Source organism: Cydia splendana, chromosome 17, assembly GCF_910591565.1.
Source record: "Cydia splendana chromosome 17, ilCydSple1.2, whole genome shotgun sequence".
NCBI classification, from domain to species: Eukaryota; Metazoa; Arthropoda; class Insecta; order Lepidoptera; family Tortricidae; genus Cydia; species Cydia splendana.
The window spans coordinates 4,855,634-4,876,305 of record NC_085976.1 but is presented as its reverse complement, the minus strand read 5'-3'; the positions used below and the strand labels follow the sequence as shown (position 1 = coordinate 4,876,305).

The following is a 20,672-nucleotide window of genomic DNA, read 5'->3' as shown; positions in this document are numbered from 1 at the left end:
TTTTATCTTTATATACTTAACTGGATTTTGGAAACGCAATAGGGAAATATGTCGCAATGAATATTTAGGGTTTTATAAATTAAATTCATTACTTAATTAACATTTGTAACCCATTTATGTAAAAAATAAATAAATTTTATATTAAATTCTTAAAGGAAATTACTTATAGACTAAAAAAACAAGATTAAAAACGTTTTTCAGATTTCAATAAGTGGAAGTTTGTTATGGGTTTTCTAAGGTTGCTTCATACGCAACTTGATACATTAATAAAAGAAGTGACGTTATAGGTATAGGTAACAGTATAGGTAGTTAATGACTGTCTAATGTGACTGGTGTACGTATATGTACTGTAGCTATGATTAATTGATTACAGCTACGTTTATGTAATCAAAATAATATTTAAAAAGTTCAAAGCGCAATTAATGATAATAATTTCAATATACGTACAATATACCGAGATGAAAACTTTTTTCACGACTACTTGATTCAAAAGTACGATCAAATTAGGTCAGCAAATTAGTTTATAGTAATACGTACCCATCTAATAAACTTGTTATTATCATTGTCATTCTTCTTGTATATTAAAATAAAGTTTAACTATGTACAATCTATACATATAATAAAGCTGAAGACGGTCGAAAGTCTGTACATGGAAGATATTTGAAAAAAAGTTGGCTGGGGATACTTAGAATCGATAACAGAACACGTTCCAAAAGTTTTTAGAATTTTTGTCTGTTTGTCTGTTTATCTGTTTGTCTGTTTATTTGAACGCGCATCACGTGAAAACGGCTGAACGGATTTTGATGAAAACTTTACTAATCTGTCGAGAAAATTCCCGGCCAGGTTATAGGCTATAAAAATTTAACCCCTAAAAGGGGGGGTAGCCACAACACTCGATTGACTTAAGTTTGCCCCTGAATCTTATGGCGCTACTTAGGAAGGAGGGGCAAACTTTTTTCAAATATGTGCTACCACTATTGAGTACCCTGGTAAACTAACAGATGGCGCTGAATTTAATACGTTGTGACATGAAAAGCCACCCGAGGAAATATTTTGCCAAATTAACTCTAAGTTTAGAAGAGTGGGTAGTGTGGGTACGGAATTACAGATATCAACAAAAATAATTGAATAATTATGTTGATTTAATAAATTAATAATACAACAAAATTAAACGACAGTAAATTAATTGCCCCTCATTGCACAGTGCCATCTTTTGGGGAACTGAGTAAACATTAAGTAATCAAGAAAACTAAAAATGAGTTTACATAGTTACGTAGTGGTAAAATAAACACATATATCAACACGCGTATAATTGCACTAGCTGTACCCGCGGCTCCGCCCGCGTGGAATTCGGTCTGTGTCAGTAAGCGGCTAATTTCTAATCCTAATTTCTCTCCCTCTTCCCTGGAGGCGGAACTTGAAGTAAAGTTGACAAATGGATATGCTAGAGGATTGCATGTAGTCCAGATAAAATATTTTACAGTTACCACTAAATAAAACTACACTCCAAAATCAATAGTTTTCTTCACCTTTATTCAAATTTTACACGTGATTTAAACGACAGAGTAGTAGCTAGGTGTACCTATATCGGACGATACAGTAAGGTATACGCGGGCGAGCGATAGCGAAGAGACCTGCCTGGCTAGAGCGCCACTCACCGTGGTCTTCTTCAGACTCCTGAGGAAGACCACGTGCCCCTTGTAACCTCAATGCGTTGCGAGACTTTCGCGAATGATTCGATTTTTTTCGGGAAGGCATGGAAATGCGTATAAAATGCGAGTCCCAAATCGTTTGACTCCGCAAACGACCAGGGCCGGATTAAGTTATTTTGATGCCCTAAGCATTTCTAGACCATGGTGCCCCCTCTCCCTAGGGTCATCAAGATTACATTGATTGTTATTTGGTAAATTAACGTTCATTGCCGCATTACAGCTGAGAATGGAAATCAGTCACATCATTTTATCACGAAAATTGACAGTGCCGCAGCAGTAACGTACCTAATGATGCTGCAGTCGCCACCCGAATGTTACCTTTATCATATCTTAGAATGTTATAGAAAACGCGGGCGAAGCGTGCGCGAAAATTTTTCGATATAAAAACGCAATTTGATAGACAGTTAGTTGGTTATACATTTTTACTTTTAGTATGGAAATCAGTTACATAATTTTATCACGATAATTGACAGTGTTGCAGCAGTAACGTAGCAACAGAGTAATGCTGCTGCAGTCGCCACCCGAATGTCACCTTTATCACATATAAGAAAGTAATTGAAAACGCGAGCGAAGTGAGCGCGAAAATTTTTCGATTTCAAAAACGCAATTTGATAGACAGTTGTACAATTTTACTTTTAGTATGGAAATCAGTCACATCATTTTATCACGAAAATTGACAGTGCTGCAGCAGTAACGTTGTAACAGAATAATGCTGCTGCAGTCGCCACCCGAATGTCACCATTATCATATATTAGGAAGTTATTGAAAACGCGAGCGAAGCGAGCGTGAAAATTTTTCGATATAAAAAACGCAATTTGATAGACAGTTGTACATTTTTACTTTTAGTATGGAAATCAGTCACATAATTTTATCACGAAAATTGACAGTGCTGCAGCAGTAACGTTACAGCAGAATAATGCTGCTGCAGTCGCTACCCGAATGTCACCTTTATCATACCTTAGGAAGTTATTGAAAACGCGAGCGAAGCGAGCGCGAAAATTTTTCGATATAAAAAACGCAATTTGATAGACAGTTGTACATTTTTACTTTTAGTATGGAAATCAGTCACATCATTTTATCACGAAAATTGACAGTGCTGCAGCAGTAACGTTGCAACAGAATAATGCTGCTGCAGTCGCCACCCGAATGTCACCTTTGTCATATAAAAGAAAGTTATTGAAAACGCGAGCGAAGCGAGCGCGAAAATTTTTCGATATAAAAAACGCAATTTGATAGATAGTTGTACATTTTTACTTTTAGTATGTAAATCAGCCACATCATTTTATCACAAAAATTGACAGTGTTGCAGCAGTAACGTTGCAACAGAATAATGCTGCTGCAGTCGCCACCCGAATGTCACCTTTGTCATATAAAAGAAAGTTATTGAAAACGCGAGCGAAGCGAGCGCGAAAATTTTTCGATATAAAAAACGCAATTTGATAGATAGTTGTACATTTTTACTTTTAGTATGTAAATCAGCCACATCATTTTATCACGAAAATTGACAATGTTGCAGCAGTAAATTTGCAACAGAGTAATGCTGCTGCAGCCGCCACCCGAATGTCATCTTTATCATACCACAAAGTTATTGAAAACGCGAGCGAAGCGAACGCGAAAATTTTTCGATATAATAACCACAATTTGATAGACAGTTGTACATTTTTACTGTTAGTCCCACCCAGGCGCGAATCCAGGATTTCATACAGAGAAGGGATGGGATAGTTTTTTATCAGCCTAGCTTCGCATAGGGCTCGATATTTAAGGGTCTTTTTTTGCCTACGGTTTTGGTGCCCCCTAGACGTGGTGCCCTAAGCAAGTGCTTATTTTGCTTAAAAAGGTTAATACGGCACTGCAAATGACAGAGGTCAATGTTTTTTTTTTTCAAAGTACCCACCTTCGTGGCCGGCGATACGTGTGAATATGGATTTGATATGGACGCGATATAATTACAATCAGGTATAATTCATGACGGAGAAAAATAATAATTTTAAATAATTATACAATTATACGCGTGTTGATATGTGTGTTTATTTTACCACTACGTAACTATGTAAACTCATTTTTAGTTTTCTTGATTACTTAATGTTTACTCAGTACCCCAAAAGATGGCACTGTGCAATGAGGGGCAATTAATTTACTGTCGTTTAATTTTGTTGTATTATTAAATCAACATAATTATTCAATTAAATTTGTTGATATCCATACCCCCTCTTCTAAACTTAGAGTTAATTTGGCAAAATCCCTCCTCGGTGGCTTATTCAGGTCAACACGTATTAAATTCAGCGCCATCTGTTAGTTTACCAGGGTACTCTATAGTGGAAGCACATATTTGAAAAAAGTTTGCCCCTCCTTCCTGAGTAGCGCCATAAGATTCAGGGGCAAACTTAAGTCAATCGAGTATTGTGGCTACCCCCCCTTTTAGGGGTTGAATTTTTATAGCCTATAACCTGGCCGGGGATGTTCTTGACAGATTAGTAAAGTTTGCATCAAAATCCGTTCAGCCGTTTTCACGTGATGCGCGTTCAAATAAACAGACAAACAGATAAACAGACAAACAGACAAAAATTCTAAAAACTGTTGAAACGTGTTCTGTTATCGATTCTAAGTATCCCCAGCCAACTTTTTTTCAAATATCTTCCATGTACAGACTTTCGACCCTCTTCAGCTTTATTATATGTATAGATAAATATTTAAAATTATAAATTTTCTCCATCATTAATTATACCTAATCGTAATTATATCGCACCCATATCAAATCCATATTCATACGTAGGTATCGCCTCCTTTATGCACTTAATAATGGCCACGAAGGTGGGTACTTTGAAAAACAAAAACATTGACCCCTGTCATTTGCAGTGCCGGATTAACCCTTTTAGAGTTTTAAGCAAAATTAGAACTTGCTTAGGGCACCACATCTAGGGGGCACCGAAACCGTAGGCAAAAAAACGCGCAGGCTGCATCAGCATTGCAGTCGTCGTGGAGTAGGTACCCACATGAAACTTTTATACGTGTACCAGTACCCATCTAATAACGAAGGGTCGTAGGGATCAAGTAAGAGAGTGAGGGTACGTAAGAACATCTCCAACGTAGGATTTTGATTTGACCTTACGCGGGGGCCCTTAAAGTCATGGAAAAAAATCTTGCTTTCGGGCTTGCGGCCAGCCGATTTTTTCGACATAGGTTACCGATTTTATAGCGAATTTTGCTCTCTTGCACGCCAGATTTGTCGGCCAAGCCGAGTTGCTCCTTAGCCGCGATCCTGAGACCTAACTGTCAAAGTGTTATAAGGGGCCCCGTAAAAGCCGAAAACTAAAAGCATCCTATCAAGTAGCGCTTTCGAGTGAAGTCAAAGAGCGAGCAGTAGAAGAGTCGTGATTACATGCATAGATTCGACTTCAAGCCACTCTTTTGCAGTTCGGCGTAAGGTCTTATGCGAGGTCTTGTGCCTTATGGCAAATTTGATCTTCTGCCTTAATTACACTTGGATCCAAATCTAAGCTTTCCTCTTTCGCAGCTGGGCCTTCTGCCTTGCTCACACTTCACATTCACTTGGTCAATTCCAAGCTCTGCTTTCTTGCATCTTTTCTGTATGAGAATAACCTCGCTGAGACCTTTAGACCTGAGACCCTTAAATATCGAGCCCTATGCGAAGCTAGGCTGATAGAAAACTGTCCCATCCCTTCTCTGCATGAAATCCTGGATTCGCGCCTGGTTGGGACTAAAAGTACAACTGTCTATCAAATTGCGTTTTTTATATCGAAAAATTTTCGCGCTCGCTTCGTTCGCGTTTACAATCACGTTATAAGATATGATAAAGGTGACATTCAGTTGGCGACTGCAGCAGCATTACTCTGTTGTAACGTTACTGCTGCATCACTGTCAATTTTCGTGATAAAATTATGTGACTGATTTCCATACTAAAAGTAAAAATGTACAACTGTCTATCAAATTGCGTTTTTATATCGAACAATTTTCGCGCTGGCTTCGCTCGCGTTTTCAATAACTTTCTAAGTCAAATTGCGTTTTTTCTATCGAAAAATTTTCGCGCTAGCTTCGCTCGCGTTTTCAATAACATTATATAATATGATAAAGGTGACATTCGGGTGGCGACTGCATTAGCATTACTCCGTTGCATCGTTACTGCTGCAGCACTGTCAATTTCCGTGATAAAATGATGTGACTGATTTCCATACTAAAAGTAGAAATGTACAACTATCTATCAAATTGCGTTTTTATATCGAAAAATTTTCGCGCTCGCTTCGCTCGCGTTTTCAATAACTTTCTAAGATATGGCGACTGCAGCAGCATTACTCTGTTTCAACGTTACTGCTGCAGCACTGTCAATTTTCCTGATAAAATTATGTGACTGATTTCCATACTAAAAGAAAAAATGTACAACTGTCTATCAAATTGCGTTTTTATATCGAACAATTTTCGCGCTCGCTTCGCCCTCATTTTCAATCACTTTCTAAGATATGGCGACTGCAGCAGCATTACTCTGTTGCAACGTTACTGCTGCAGCACTATCAATTTTCGTGATAAAATTATGTGACTGATTTCCATTCTCAGCTGTAATGCGGCAATAAACGTCACTCAACTTACCAAAAAAATTAATGTTATCTCGATGACCCTAGGGAGAGGGGGCACCATGGTCTAGAAATGCTTAGGGCATCAAAATATCTTAATCCGGCACTGGTTGTTTGCGGAGTCAAACGATTTGGGACTCGCATTTTATACGCATTACCAAGCCTTCCCGAACAAAATCGAATCATTCGCGAAAGTCTCGCAACGCATTGAGGTTACAAGGGGCACGTGGTCTTCCTCAGGAGTCTGAAGAAGACCACGGTGAGTGGGTGGCCCTCTAGCCAGGCAGGCCGCTTCGCTTTCGCTCGCGCGCGTATACCTTACTGTATCGTCCGATATACACCTACTACTCTGTCGTTTAAGTCACGTGTAAAATTTGAATAAAGGCGAAAAAAACTATTGATTTTGGAGTGTAGTTTTATTTAGGGGTACCTAATTGTAAAATATTTTATCTGGACTGCAGTCCTCTAGCATATCCATCTGTCAACTTTACTTCAAGGGAGAGAAACTAGGATTAGAAATTAGCCGCTTACTGACACAGACCGAATTCCACGCGGGCGGAGCCGCGGGCACAACTAGTTATATATAATTACAGTAACTTCATTAATAAAACTAATCTTGCAAGTTCCTCATAATTACCTTACCTTCTTCATAATTAAGCGGAAAACTAGTTATTGAAAACAGGCTAGAGAGGAATATGTCTGTTCACGTTCAGCACGCAGATGACAGTCTGTATCTTTAGGTATTTAAATAAAAGTAAACAAAATCTACCCTCAAATGGCTCCTTAAGCCAGTTGTTGTAATTGGTATACCTGTTATATACGTAATTAATGCTATTTTATACGTCGCTGCAACTATTCACACATTATCACGTTAAATAGGTACATTTTCCCGCTTGAGACGCGTTTACAAAATCTTCTTAAACAGTAACAGTAGGTACTTTAGTTCTTTTACTGTAGTTGTTACAGGTCTTAAGGTGACCTTACATTGGTGTGCCCAATAGTCCCATTTGATCGCGCTTGCAACTAAAATTAACAATAGCTACACCAGCAGCCGCATTCGAACTTTTAAAATCTCAACTTAATTTGACATAAAACCACAACCATTATCGGACCGGTGTTCCGAAACGTCGCAAGTTCGAGACTTCGCCGATGCGGTGAAGTTTTCCATTTTTGCTTTACCTAATATACTTAACAATTTGTATTGACATCGCAACATCTAGGTTGATTTAGTTATGTCTAACCTAACCATACCCCGAGAGGTGAATATGTAGGTCAATATTAAACGTAAATATTTATATATATATTGACACAGTGTAATGTTTTAATTAAAAATATGTACTTACTAATCTAACTATTCCGTATTACTGTAAACTACTGTTGATAATAATTAATAACAAATAATGTTTAATTTAGATCCGATTTTTGATTTTACTATGGGGCCAACCGAAAATATATAGTAGGTATATTTCGGCGAATCATATGACGATGCAATCTATGGAACGGATTTTAGCTATAGGAACGAAGCAGATAAACTCCGAGAAAAGTCAAGTCAATATCAAATCTTGTTAAGATGGTTAAAGTTCGCATGGTGTCCCTGAGTAGCGACATGCGTGAGCGGACGCCGAAATCGCGTCGCACGTCGCACGCCACTATTTCCCACTACCGGAACACTTGATGCTGTCGTTATTGATAAATTGCGCTCAAATTGAGCTCCTTAAACCCACTGCACCGATACCTCCCGGTAATCTAACAATGTCACATTGTCACGCCAAAGATAATATAATCTAATGACAACTAACTCAAACATTTGCACTCAGCACCTGATATCCTTGGCGGCCTGTCCTAGAGAGCTAGCTACTGCGTATTTCATTATTATGTACCTATTTTATGATACGGAAGTAGCGATTCCGTGTTTTGATGTGAAACGATTGACCTGCTTCGACAAAAACTTATCAGGTTATTTAAATCTTTGGCTCTTCGTCAAGGTTGTTTTGAACCTATTTTTTGCACGACGAGCAAATCAGGTTCCAGGGGTCACTTTGTTAAAAATATGTCGGGTTACGTATGGGAAGTCTGCATGGCTCAGTCGGCTCTTATATGTTTATACAGATTTGATATAGTTTATCTAGATCTAGACATTAGAGATGGAAGACTTCATTATTTTACTAACACACTAAAGGACAGTACCTAAATAGATGTACCTATAAAAAGTACCTTCTATAATTTATGGCTAATGTAATAAAGAAAGTGTTTTGCCATGTCACTGTTGTACTAGAGATGTGCGCCGATGGCAAAATCATCGGCGGCGGCGTCCGATGATTTTTTGACCGGCGGCGGCGGCGTGATCGGCGTGAAATCGGCGTGGCTTAATTTTTGATACTGCATGAGAACGTGGCTGTAGAAACTCTATATTAAAGCCTTCTGAGTATTTACTAGGCTATCCAAAACTTATTATGTGTGTTTTCTAAATGATTGCCGAAAATTATAGCCCTTCATGACACTTGGCAACCATTTATTACCAATACCAACCTAACGGTTACCAACGGTATGTTTAAATATTAAAATAAAAAGGATACTTTAAAACGCTACATTTTAGGCAGTATTTTTACTTACTTTGTAAGCGGAATTCAAATAGAACACAAAAAAAAATTTATAAGTTAAGTCTTAAATCTATGTATATTGACTTTTCCCAGCCGCTGTCGCCTCACCTAGGATTTGTTACGAAATAATGATGAACTACCTACATACTTTACATTTGTCTGAACTGAAGTTTAACAGAAATGTAATGTTAGATTAAAGATGTCATCGTTTTCCAAAGAAAAGGTCTCTGGCAGGTAGATTCGCTCAACAGAATGTCTTTGAAGTGTCCCGTTTTATGGAATACTAAGGTCTACTTTGTTTTCTTTACTGCTAGCTTAGTGATGATAGTTGGTGATTTAAGTTCCTATAAGTAGGTATAATTGTTTAAGTATAGCTTATTGCGGAGCTTTAAACTGATTTTTATAATTTTGATTGAAATATATATTATCAAAGTACACAACGGGACTTAATCGCGTATTTAAGTTTTAAGTTTTACCTCCGACGTTTCGAGGACGGCGTTGTCCCCGTGGTCTCGGAGAAGACTGGCTCAAGTTGACATCAACATCTTCTAGCCGCGCGAGTTTTTCGAACTACCCGCACTTGGTCTTGTTTATCAATTTGAACGTTTTGCGCACTAGGGATGTTACTCTGTCGACACACAACACACTAACGATATTCGATTTATCAACTGTCGATATTCGTTTCCGCTTACATTTACTAATGACTGGATTCCATGTGGATGAGATCTTAAAACCCTCGTCCCGATTAAAATTGCAATGTTTTTTGATTTCAATGGCTTCCCGCACTTTTCTACTGTAGAAATGGCGATCCGTGGAAAGGATTTTAGGGTTATGCAGCTCAATCCAGTGGTTTGGTCCTGACTCCAGCAAATGCTCAGCCACGGCAGACTTGTTCACCTGACGATTTTTGACAGCTGCGATATGTTCCTTAACTCTTTCTGCTATGGTGCGCTTAGTTTCTCCGATATAGGAACTACCACAACTGCAATCTATTTTATAAACGCCAGGTGACTGGAACGGAATAACGTCCTTCCGTGACCTTAGTCTCCCTGCAACTTTGGATAAAGGAGTGTACACCGCCTTGTTCTTCGAGACCACGGGGACAACGCCGTCCTCGAAACGTCGGAGGTAAATCTTAAAACTTAAATACGCGATTAAGTCCCGTTGTGTAGTTTGATAATGTTCAATAATCGTGAAAGTTTAAATCAGTGAAATATATATTGTTAAGTAAAAGAAGCTGATAATCACCATAAAATGACTAAGAATTGATCCTGTGTAATTTTAAATGAAATTGTATATTATGTAATAAATAAATAAATCATATTTATTTATCACATAATATACAATTTCATTTACGTTCTACAAAAAAGCTGTGCGAAAAAATATCAAATAATAACCTGAGATCCAGAAACTAGATCTTGTTCAAATTAATACTAAATCGTTATTACAGCTAACACCGCAACGACAAAAATGATGCTAATTTGGTTAACCGGCAAATAATAACCGAAAAAGCATAAGGATCTTTAAATTATACCTCTGACACTATCTATTCACTACGCAACATGGAATAAGACACGATAGGTATCAACATTTCCCACTCCGATTATACGCCGGTCAAATTTATCGGCGGCGGCGGCGTGGAAAAATCGTCGGCGGCGGCGGCGCGGCGGCGCGGCGCACATGTCTATGTTGTACCTCTAATATTTGTTTCTATCAGAATACTCATCACGCATTGATTCTCTTTAGAATCTTTACCATTTGAACCGTTAAGTACATATTTACCTACTACAATGTCAACAATACTATAATCGAAGTGAACTTATATGATCTTGCAAAACAATAAGTAAATAAAAGGCGACATTAAAAAAAAAAATATCGCGCCTTTTTAAGGTACCGTACCTCAAAAGGAAAAAAACGGAACCCTTATAGTAGGAGATCCCACATATATATGTTCGACCTTCACCAATACGTCTGACGGATGAAACTTATATTTTATGAAAGAAAATATGTTCCAGAACATAAATAAATAGGATTGCCTAAAGAAATATGGTCAAGGCTATTTTTAATAAATTTTGGAAAAAAAATTTTTTCGTAATTTTTCACCGATTTGTCTCACGAACGAAATAAGTTTCAATGGAAAGTATACAACTTGTACAACATAAATAAACTATCTATCTTTTTCCGGTCACTATTATGCGGTTGCCGTGTTTAGAGAGGTGCCGTGTTTTTGGACCAATGGTTCAAAAGTTATAAGGAAAACCTTTTTTTTTTCTTTCTTAACGATTATTTCCGAAATGATTCACTTTATCAAAAAATGATGTTTATAGACCCCTATTTATTTTGAATGGTCTATCCAACGACACCCCACACTATAAGGTTGAATGGATAAAAAATTGTCACTTACATTTTGAAGAAGATTGAAGCTCCGGAAGCTCCGGGCCGGCCACGGCCCGTACTAACGTGAGTAGGGGTAACGTTTAGTAGGGCAATTCCAAAATACCCTGAAATACAAATTATACGAAGCTTACTTATCATTTATCAATGTATTTGCCATGTACCTACCTTGGACACCGTATGTAACACAAAGCTGACAGCATTTTGCGTTTGGCTAAATTATTGCTATTTAATTTATTATTCCGTTGTAGAGGTTAATAACTTTATATTTATGTATATAGTACGGAAGCTGTATAAATTTAAGAAGCGAGCTGAGTGTAACTTGATAAAATAAGATACCTACCTTAATTTAAAATAAATTAAAAGGAAGTAAATATGTATATCAATAGATACCTATTTTTTAATGTTTCGTGTGGCGTCTAATCTATTTCTATATGGAAATCAAGAAGGTAATCTCTAAAGTTTCATATTCATATAATAATATATGTCTAGTTTAATAAGTTACCTAAGAGCGTAATTATTTTTTTCCAAAATTTGAAAAAGAAAAACTTGTCTACGGTTGTAGTTAGATAGGGTATGAGAAACACTTGTAGGGAATTCTAGTACTTACTGTTCTTGCCCCGAGCAAAATTAACAACGTTCCTCTTAGTTAGCCATCTTTCTTAAAATTGGGATTCGATTTTTTTTCTGCCTTCAGAGCTCATTCACAAGTCAAAGAATAGGACACGAGCCTGCTTACGACTAAGTTGGTATTCCATCTGCCCAATTTCTTGGTCCAAGGTGCATTGCTTCTCACTCTCTCATTCAGCAAATTGCTTCTCACTCTCTCATTCAGCAAAATGTGAGACGCAAATACACACATTGGACAAAGAAATTGGGGTGGAATACCACCCTTAGCGCCACTTGCACCATCCCACTGACTTGCGATTAACCGTTAACCCAGTGCCAAATTGTACTGGTAACCATGGTAACTCCAGGTTTAACCGGTTAACCCCGGGTTAGTGAATGGTGCAAGTGGCCCTTATATAGGAACCTACCTGCGCCAAAGAAGGCTCGTTTCTAAAGCTTGCCTACGATCAAATTTCATACCTTTATAAGGGTAAATGGGTTCAAATTTTGCGTCCATGTTCGCTAGTACCATGTAGTTCGCTAGTAAAATGGGGTGAGTTGGGTTGGGTGAAATTTGACTTTCAAACCTCGATAAAATTTTATTTTTACATGTGAAAACTGAATGGTGTTTATAATAAGTGGTTCGGACGTTTGTATTTTACTTTGTATTTTATTTTGGGTAGTTCCATTTCATAACTTTGACAATAAAGAGGAAAACCCACCTCACCCCGTAGTGCCTCGTATTTGGGGTGAGAGGGTTTTACATACAAAGGTGATTTTGGAAGATTGTTGGATCGATTTTTTTTATTATGAATATTACTATAGCTCCATTTTAAATTGGAATACATTATTTTTGTAGCAGTAGCCTTAAAAACCCACCTCACACCCCTCTCAATCCTTCTCTCCCCATTCATAACACATAGCTCCCCGCGAAACCTACTCACCCCTTTTTACGGTACCATAAGACTAAGTCGATAAAAATAACGATGGGCCTTCTTTGGCGCAGGTACCTAATTTATCATTTCGACGTTCACGATTTGACCTAAAATCGTGGTAAATATAAAATAATATTATCTATGTTGGACATGGCCATTTTTAAATGATCTTTAAATCATTGAACTACTTTTAGAAAATCGTGAAACTATTTAGTGCTATTACGAGTATATCACGAGTGCAAGAGTACTCGTTCTAAGGCCCATAAACCTGGAAAGATATGCAAAAAAGCAACGACAATAACTGTTGAAATTTACTTCATACCTTTCTTCAATTATAAAACAAAAGTAAACGTCGTGTGGTATCAGGCGGTCAAAATCAGGTAGTAGGTACAGAGATACTTGGAAATCGCTCCAGCTCTTAGGGATCATCCATTAATTACGTCACACGAATTTCAAGGTTTTTTGACCCCTCCCCCCCTCCTTGTCACACTTGGTCACATTTGGCAAACCCCTCCCCCCTGATGTGACGTCACATTTTTTCAACGAAATCGGCAAATCGAATTAAGTAGGTACCTACATTAATTTTTACTCAAAGTATTTTTTAAATACCTAGTAATTTTATAACCCAAAACCGATTACGAAAGAAAATTAAACGAATAAAAAGGATTATCGTTCCAAAAACTTGTTATTTAACTGTACAGTGAATTTAAATAAACTTTCGGTTACTGATGAAGTTAAAGTGACGTCACAAAGTTTGTGACTCCCCCCTCCCCCTTGTCACAACATGCCACATTTACTTGACCCCCTCCCTCCCCCTAAACGTGTGATGTAATTAATGGATGGCCCCTTATAAAATAAAAACATGATGATTGTGATGTGGATCAGTGGACCCCTAGGTGATAGTAACAAAGAGTCATCTGGCCAGCTATCCGCAATTCGCTTATGGCGCTACAATAAGCCTGAATTAGATTAATAGTTTGTCTTAATCTGTCATTTTGGCTTAGGTATTTGTAAGAAAGGGATAAAACATAATTACTAAACTAATAGAGGTTTGTAATGTTATAATTGTATATGTTTATATTGTAACGGCCTTCAAGCCTAGTCGGTGAAAACACAAACAATGGAATTAATAAAATTAACACTAAATAATAAAATTACAGTTCTTAACTATGTATGTAATTTTTTTTGCATGTCACCTTATACGTATTTAGGTCGGTACACTCGGTACGTCATATAGTACATATCTATATTATTTTTAAGAACAAGCTTAAGCTGTGATGATTATTTATGATGTTTGAGTTCTAGTTTTGTCCATGTCTTGTTTTTGAGAAAGTGTATGGTTTGTATTACTGAATTCAGTGGCGGATTTGCAGTCTTTGCCGCCCTAGGCCCCAGGCCCTGTAGCCGCCCCTTTCTCAGCACCCATCATATTGACTACATTTTGAGTTATTTCTTGTTATCATCAGCGAATTTTTTGACACAATTTGCGGCCCCCAAAAACTTGCCGCCCTAGGCCTGGGCCTACTTGGCCTTAGGGCAAATCCGCCACTGACTGAATTAGAGAATATCTATGACAACTTAATTTTCACGTTGATTCTCTAAAATTACATAGAGGGCTCTGTCAATTATAGATAGGTACTGTTGAAGATATTTTTAAACGAAAACTGTAGAGATTTCTGTCTATTTTTCAAAGTATGGATGTGGACTGCTACTTTGTGATACCCACTACTGGTTAATGATGAGTGATGACTGTGCCACGCCCACACTATTAACTGACAGTTCGTAAACCTTATTACAAAAGGCATAAGGTCTAGCGATAGACAGTTAAGAGTGTTGCTGTTTGTACAATAAATATATACCTAAGCAATGAAAACTTTCTTTGTCCGCACCGCTCGCCGTCGTCGGCAGGTTCACACACTACGAGTAGAGCTAAATGGTTGAAGCGCACCGTGCGGTTTAAGAGGACTTTTCTCCCGCGGACGCTCTAGGTGTGGAATGAGCTCCCCGTGCCGAGAATTCACGAGGGTCTACTGCAGTAAGGGGTTCTTCGAAAAAGGAGTGTACCTCCAGATATTTAAAAGGGTCGGCAACGCGCATGTATATGTATAACACCATGGAGTTGCATGCGTTCATAGGCTAGCGTGACTGCTTACCATCAGGCGGGCCGTATACTTGTTTTATGGTATAAAAAAAACTACGACCTACTCTTAGATCACTAGGACGAGTCTGATATAAAAGTGCTCTCCAATTGCACACAGTTGTTAAGCATCTCGAATTTATCCTCTCACTGGTTTACCTTACAACTCGACTCGTCAAGACCAGCACAACTAACACACGGCCTACATGGCAAGTCTCATTAATCACATCCAGATCAGTCTTGTGACGAAATTGGACTTATAGGCTTAGACGACCGGTTATAACATCTTACCTCCACTCTACGCCACAGATCCCAGTTCAAACAGTATTTACATGTTTTTACGTAGTATTTGCTTAGGGATCTAGCTGACTGCCGCTGTCAGATATAAATAGGGTGTCGCGGAGAGCCTCCGTCCGCACTCTCTCGAGAGTGTTCCCTTGTGAAACTTCAGTTTCAAGACTCGTGTTGTGATCAACACTGTTCATAGCCACTCCGGTGGCAGGAGCACCCAACCCGACCGAAGACAGCCACTTTTACATCCCCTTTCACATCGGTGAGTACCTAGTCTAACTTTTGTAAATAGGTTATTTGGTTTGATAGCAGAACGGGCCCTAATACGATCGTGCAATAGGTACCTACCCTTAACTCAAGAAGATATTGATAGAAGATCTATATTTTCATTTAACATATTTTGAGATAGATTAAGGTATTGATAAAAAATAGTAGCTGGTCCTAATGGAATGGAAGCGGTATACTTTTTCCATTTAGTCAGTCATCATTTTGTACCAGTGCAGTGTTCACAGGTGTATAGTTTTGTCAAGAAGTCTGATCGACTACCACACCAAAAGGCGACCAGCATTTCGTTATTTGAGTTTCGAATACGCCTAAATATTTTTAAGAATTTCGTACTCAAGGTTGATACGTGATTCAGAAAAATAAAGAAAGGATAAAGGATGACTCACTTTAGACCGGGCCGTGTCCGGGCCGGAGCTACCGGCGCATCGTTTTCTATGGAAAGCATCACGTGATCGCCTGTCATGTCATAGAAAAGTAAGCGCCGGAAGCTCCGGAACGGACACGGCCCGGTCTAACGTGAGTCATCCTTAAAGGAGAGGATGCTTAGGAAAAAAACCTAAACCCAACGCCGGTTAAACCACTAACTGCCGACTACGCCTTACGCCTACCGCCGTCTAAAAACCCTTACTTTATTCATAGCTGCTTTTCCTCATAATATTCGTGGTGTCATTGTCCTATAGCCAAGTCAGACCTAATTATTACAGTCAGTGTCTTTTTCAGTAGGCTTAAATAATACCTAACTAATCAATATAATTAGGTAACCTAGTTAATCGTAGGAAAAGGTACAAACTTTTAAGGGTGGCTTTTAAACCCTGGCTATAGTGGCATTTGAAGCGCTGAAGCAGGCATTTGCGAAATTCAAGAATGACCATCAAGGATACGGTTTCTTGACAAGTGACTCTCGCTAATAAACGTCGCACGCGCAGCCCACATAGGCTTCCATTAACACGCGACACGTACCAGTCATTTGAATGACATTATTACTTCGGTATCTTGTAACATTTACGAGGGTCGCACTGAAATATTCGGGAATGGGACACTTAGAAATAACATAATAGAAACAGGCATATAATTTATAAAAATGTAACTCTTTATAAAACTTTTAAGGTATATTCCATTTGGTTGTCATTTGTATTTAAGAATTACTGGCAATTTGAAAATTGTATGTCGAACATTATTTGAATTTTTGGCCAAGTGATTTTTCGGATCATATTTTTAAACGGTTTTCAATATGCCCTCAGCGAACAAATAAAAGTTACAATGGGCTTCTGTTATTTTTTTATGAACTAGAGTTCATCGTACGCTCGTTTGCAGTTAAAATTAAATATGAAAGTCACTTTCATTTTATCCCATGGGTGATCTTAAAGAAGCATGTCATTCCAAAGCGACGTCAAAAATTAAAATCGCATTTGTGCTGTTAATTAAAAAGACTGCCAAAAAAGTTGCATATCGGCAGATTTCGACATTCCTAAATATTCATATGACAACAGTAAAAAAATCTTTTATATATATATATATATGTAAAAAAACTTCAATTCCGTTGGCTACTCCACGAATTTCATACAAAACCACTAAGGCCCCAAAATCGCCATACAAAAAGGACTTTGGGATTATGAGCCGTGTGCATTACAGAATGATTACTTTCAAAAGAAAATTTATATGCGTGGTCAGTTTGAGTTTAAGTATGTATTAAAATAAAGATTGACCGTCTAGATGCGACAGTTTTCTCTATTCCCGACATTTTCAGTGCAACCCTCGTAGGTGACAGTAGGTACCACGTATTTGGTATGCTTTGAGTTAAGAATTGATTTAAAAAATAAATGAACACACACACACACACACATTATTTTTCACACCTGTAAAAAAGTAACGATATAAATGCATTTGTATTATTTGTAAAAGGTTTAACATAAAATCGATCCATATTTAAACCGTTATTAGCTTTAACTAATAAGTACTTAACTTAAATAGAGGGAAACGGAGTTTCGGAGTTTGGCGGTGACAGGCAAAAATGTATATTGAAGGGACTCCGTTATAGGACTACTTTTGGAGTATTCCAAAAGGTCCAACGAATGCTCCAAGCGCTCCATTAAAAGACAAACGCTGGCTAAAACAGAGCTCGCGAATATTATTCGACGATATTGCACATCCCTAAGTGAAGTAATCTGAATGTTCGCTATTGGAGGCTGACTATAAACAAGTTTTATTATGCTTGTTATCATATCATACCATGTTTGTGCATTCGTCATTATTTACCTAGGACTTAAGAGCTCTATGCCCATAATCATAGCGCAGCTACCAATTCGTAAAGCATCTGACAATGACGTAGAGATGCGGTATCATACACAAACAAATGACAAAATTCTTGGAAAATATTAAATACTTAACACACATTGCTACTAATATGTATAATATTAGTTTTCGTCAACTTTCGCATTTATAATAATTATAAAAAGTAACTCTAATAAGATAAAACCGCCTGTTGTATGCTTGCAGATGCTCTATTCATTGTATTGTTTTTTTTGCATTGAGGTATACCAATAAAGAGTATTTGTAATGTATTGTAAGTTGTAACTCTGTCTGTCTGTCTATTACCTCTTCATGCTTATACCGCTGAACCGATTTAGATGAAATTTGGTATGGCGATAGTTTAAGGTCAGGGGGTGGACATAGGATAGTTTTTTTATCAATCACCATCATCATCCCGTGCAGATGATGTCGCGGGCAGACACTAGTATTATATGTATAAATTATACATAGTGTAGATACTGCAGATAATACCTATATTGTTGACTCCAGTAGGTATACCTAGTTGACTTGACTGTCTGTCATGTAAAGTTGACATGTCAGCCAGGTGACATGTCACATCTTGCTATCAGTGAGCAAACATATATAACCCACTAGCGAATGGTTTACAATACTGTGTGTACTTCGGGCTAATATTGAAATCATCTGTCACGATCAAGATTGAGTGACGCATCTCGACTGATCTTTGATACAGTGGGGTTTATTCGCTCCGTGCCTGACAGTCGGCCCGATTCGAACTTTAAGATACGTCAGTTAATAGATCTAGAAACGATGTCAATTAGATATGTCGGTGTTAAATGTGACGGTTCTACAAACAAAAACGTCACTTTTGACACTGACACATCTAATCCATATCGTTTCTAGATCTATTAATTGACGTAAGTATCTTAAAGTTCGAATCGGGCATTACTTTATAAATCACTTGCAACAAAATGGCTGAGAGATCGAGGAGTAATAACTAAATTAATGTCAGTTGTCACTTCGGAGTCTAGATAACTCGTAGAGAGAGCGGCTTCACAGGGCTACGCGGAAAAATTAAGTTAGTAAACAAAACAGCTAGGTATTCTTCACACGAACCCAAATATTTTTAACGGCTCAGAAATCCTGCGTCATGATTTGCAGAGAAAGTGACCGTCAACGGCTTTCTAATATCTCATCATGTGTCGGCATTGCGTAGGACCTGGAACTTCAAAACAAGTGACGGATGCGTGACATTGACGCATCGCGCATCGTAGTTACCTAATACCTACTATACCTAGGTACCTAACGGTCGGTTGCACGTTGCACCAAACCCTCCGTCACATTTACAATATTTGAATAAAATAAAATATTCTTATGAGGAGAATTATAGTTCACTACCTAGAGGAGAGGTAAGTTATACCTTCATGAAAAGCAATGTGGACAGGATTAACCAAACTTCTTACTTACTTATGGAACGCATACCTATATCCGAGCACTTCGCCACTACAACATACAAAATATCCTTTATGTTTTTGCTACGAGTACGATGCAAATAATTTTACTATATTCGGCTCGATTCGGGAAATGAATTAGAGGTGCCGTGGAACGTCACATATCTTTACTATTTCATATCTAGTGAATCTCTAATTCATTTCCCGAATCGCGGCGCCAGCCGCCATAAGGTACCTTTTTCCGTGGGACGTCACATATCTTTACTATATCGTATCTAGTTAATCTCTAATTCATTTCCCGAATCGCGCCGATTGGCATTCCTTATATATATACACTAATAGTTTTTTCGTAAGTACATAATTATATGCAACAAATTATAAATTATGCAGTTATTGTTACCACTTAAGAATCACATAAAAAAATGCAAGCGTTTTTATTATAGATTGTATACTAATTTATTAGATACAATTTGCTGGACAAGTATTTTATATATAGGTAATGAAACAGCTGAGTAATTATTTAAACGTATTTATTTAAACTTTATTGCATAAAATAAATAGCTTCTCTACCTATCAACATTTGACATAACAGATAGGTACAATAGTCAATTAGAAACCCAACATTGTAGTTGGAGAGCCATTAGAGTAAAATAACCTATGTATGTAAAATAACTCCATTGAGAGTAAAATAACCTATACCCGTAACGTCTGCGCGAAATAGGTAAGTATCACTTTTTTAAGCAAAGTGCGATAAAAATACGTGACGTATAACCTACCTACCTTCAAAACCTTAATCATTGATCGATATCGATCTTGTCAGTGCAGAGTCATTGTCCTTTTCATTTATATTAATTTGTTTTGATCCGAAGTACCTAGTCCGTAATCAGTTCGTGGCGCCGGCGCCGGCGCAGCGCAGCCTTCACCTTGACGACCGGTTACCTTCGCCGGGATACACCTGCCTGTGCCGTCCAAATTATGTACATACAGTACCCACGTACTTGTACCTACATATGAAACATACATTTCGTACGACAGCAACACACTTCACTCACCATTGCAAGATACTTAAATGTTGTAATTGTTTCTAGGTATTAAGTTTGTATGCACTAATATTAAATCACTTTATTCAATAAAACAAAATACAATTTAATAAATTAATAACAATACCGAATCTGACTATAGCTAAACTAAACTATAAATAAGGCTAAAGAAAAATCTTAACTAAAGCCATAAAATCTACCAATAACTACTCAAAGAACCCAGCCCGCGTCGATTTTGACGCAAACTGCCCGATTCGAACTTTAAGATACGTCAATAAATAGATCTAGAAACGATATGGATTAGATGTGTCAGTGTCAAAAGTGATGTTTTTGTTTGAAGAAACGTCACATTTGACACTGACAT

The 20,672-nt window shown here is 37.7% G+C and overlaps 1 protein-coding gene across 2 annotated transcripts in view; it reads left to right on the top strand.

The window, feature by feature from the left end:
* The window catches only part of LOC134798698 (synaptic vesicle glycoprotein 2B), a 66,292-nt gene that overhangs the window by 6,021 nt on the left and 39,599 nt on the right, over window positions 1–20,672 (top strand). The window contains exon 1 of one of the 2 annotated variants that reach the window (XM_063771084.1): window positions 15,373–15,526. The exons of the other annotated variant lie outside the window; for it this stretch is intronic. The gene's annotated coding sequence lies outside the window, so the exon portion shown is untranslated. Of the gene's footprint in view, window positions 1–15,372; window positions 15,527–20,672 lie in introns of those variants that run through there. 2 annotated transcript variants of the gene reach the window in all.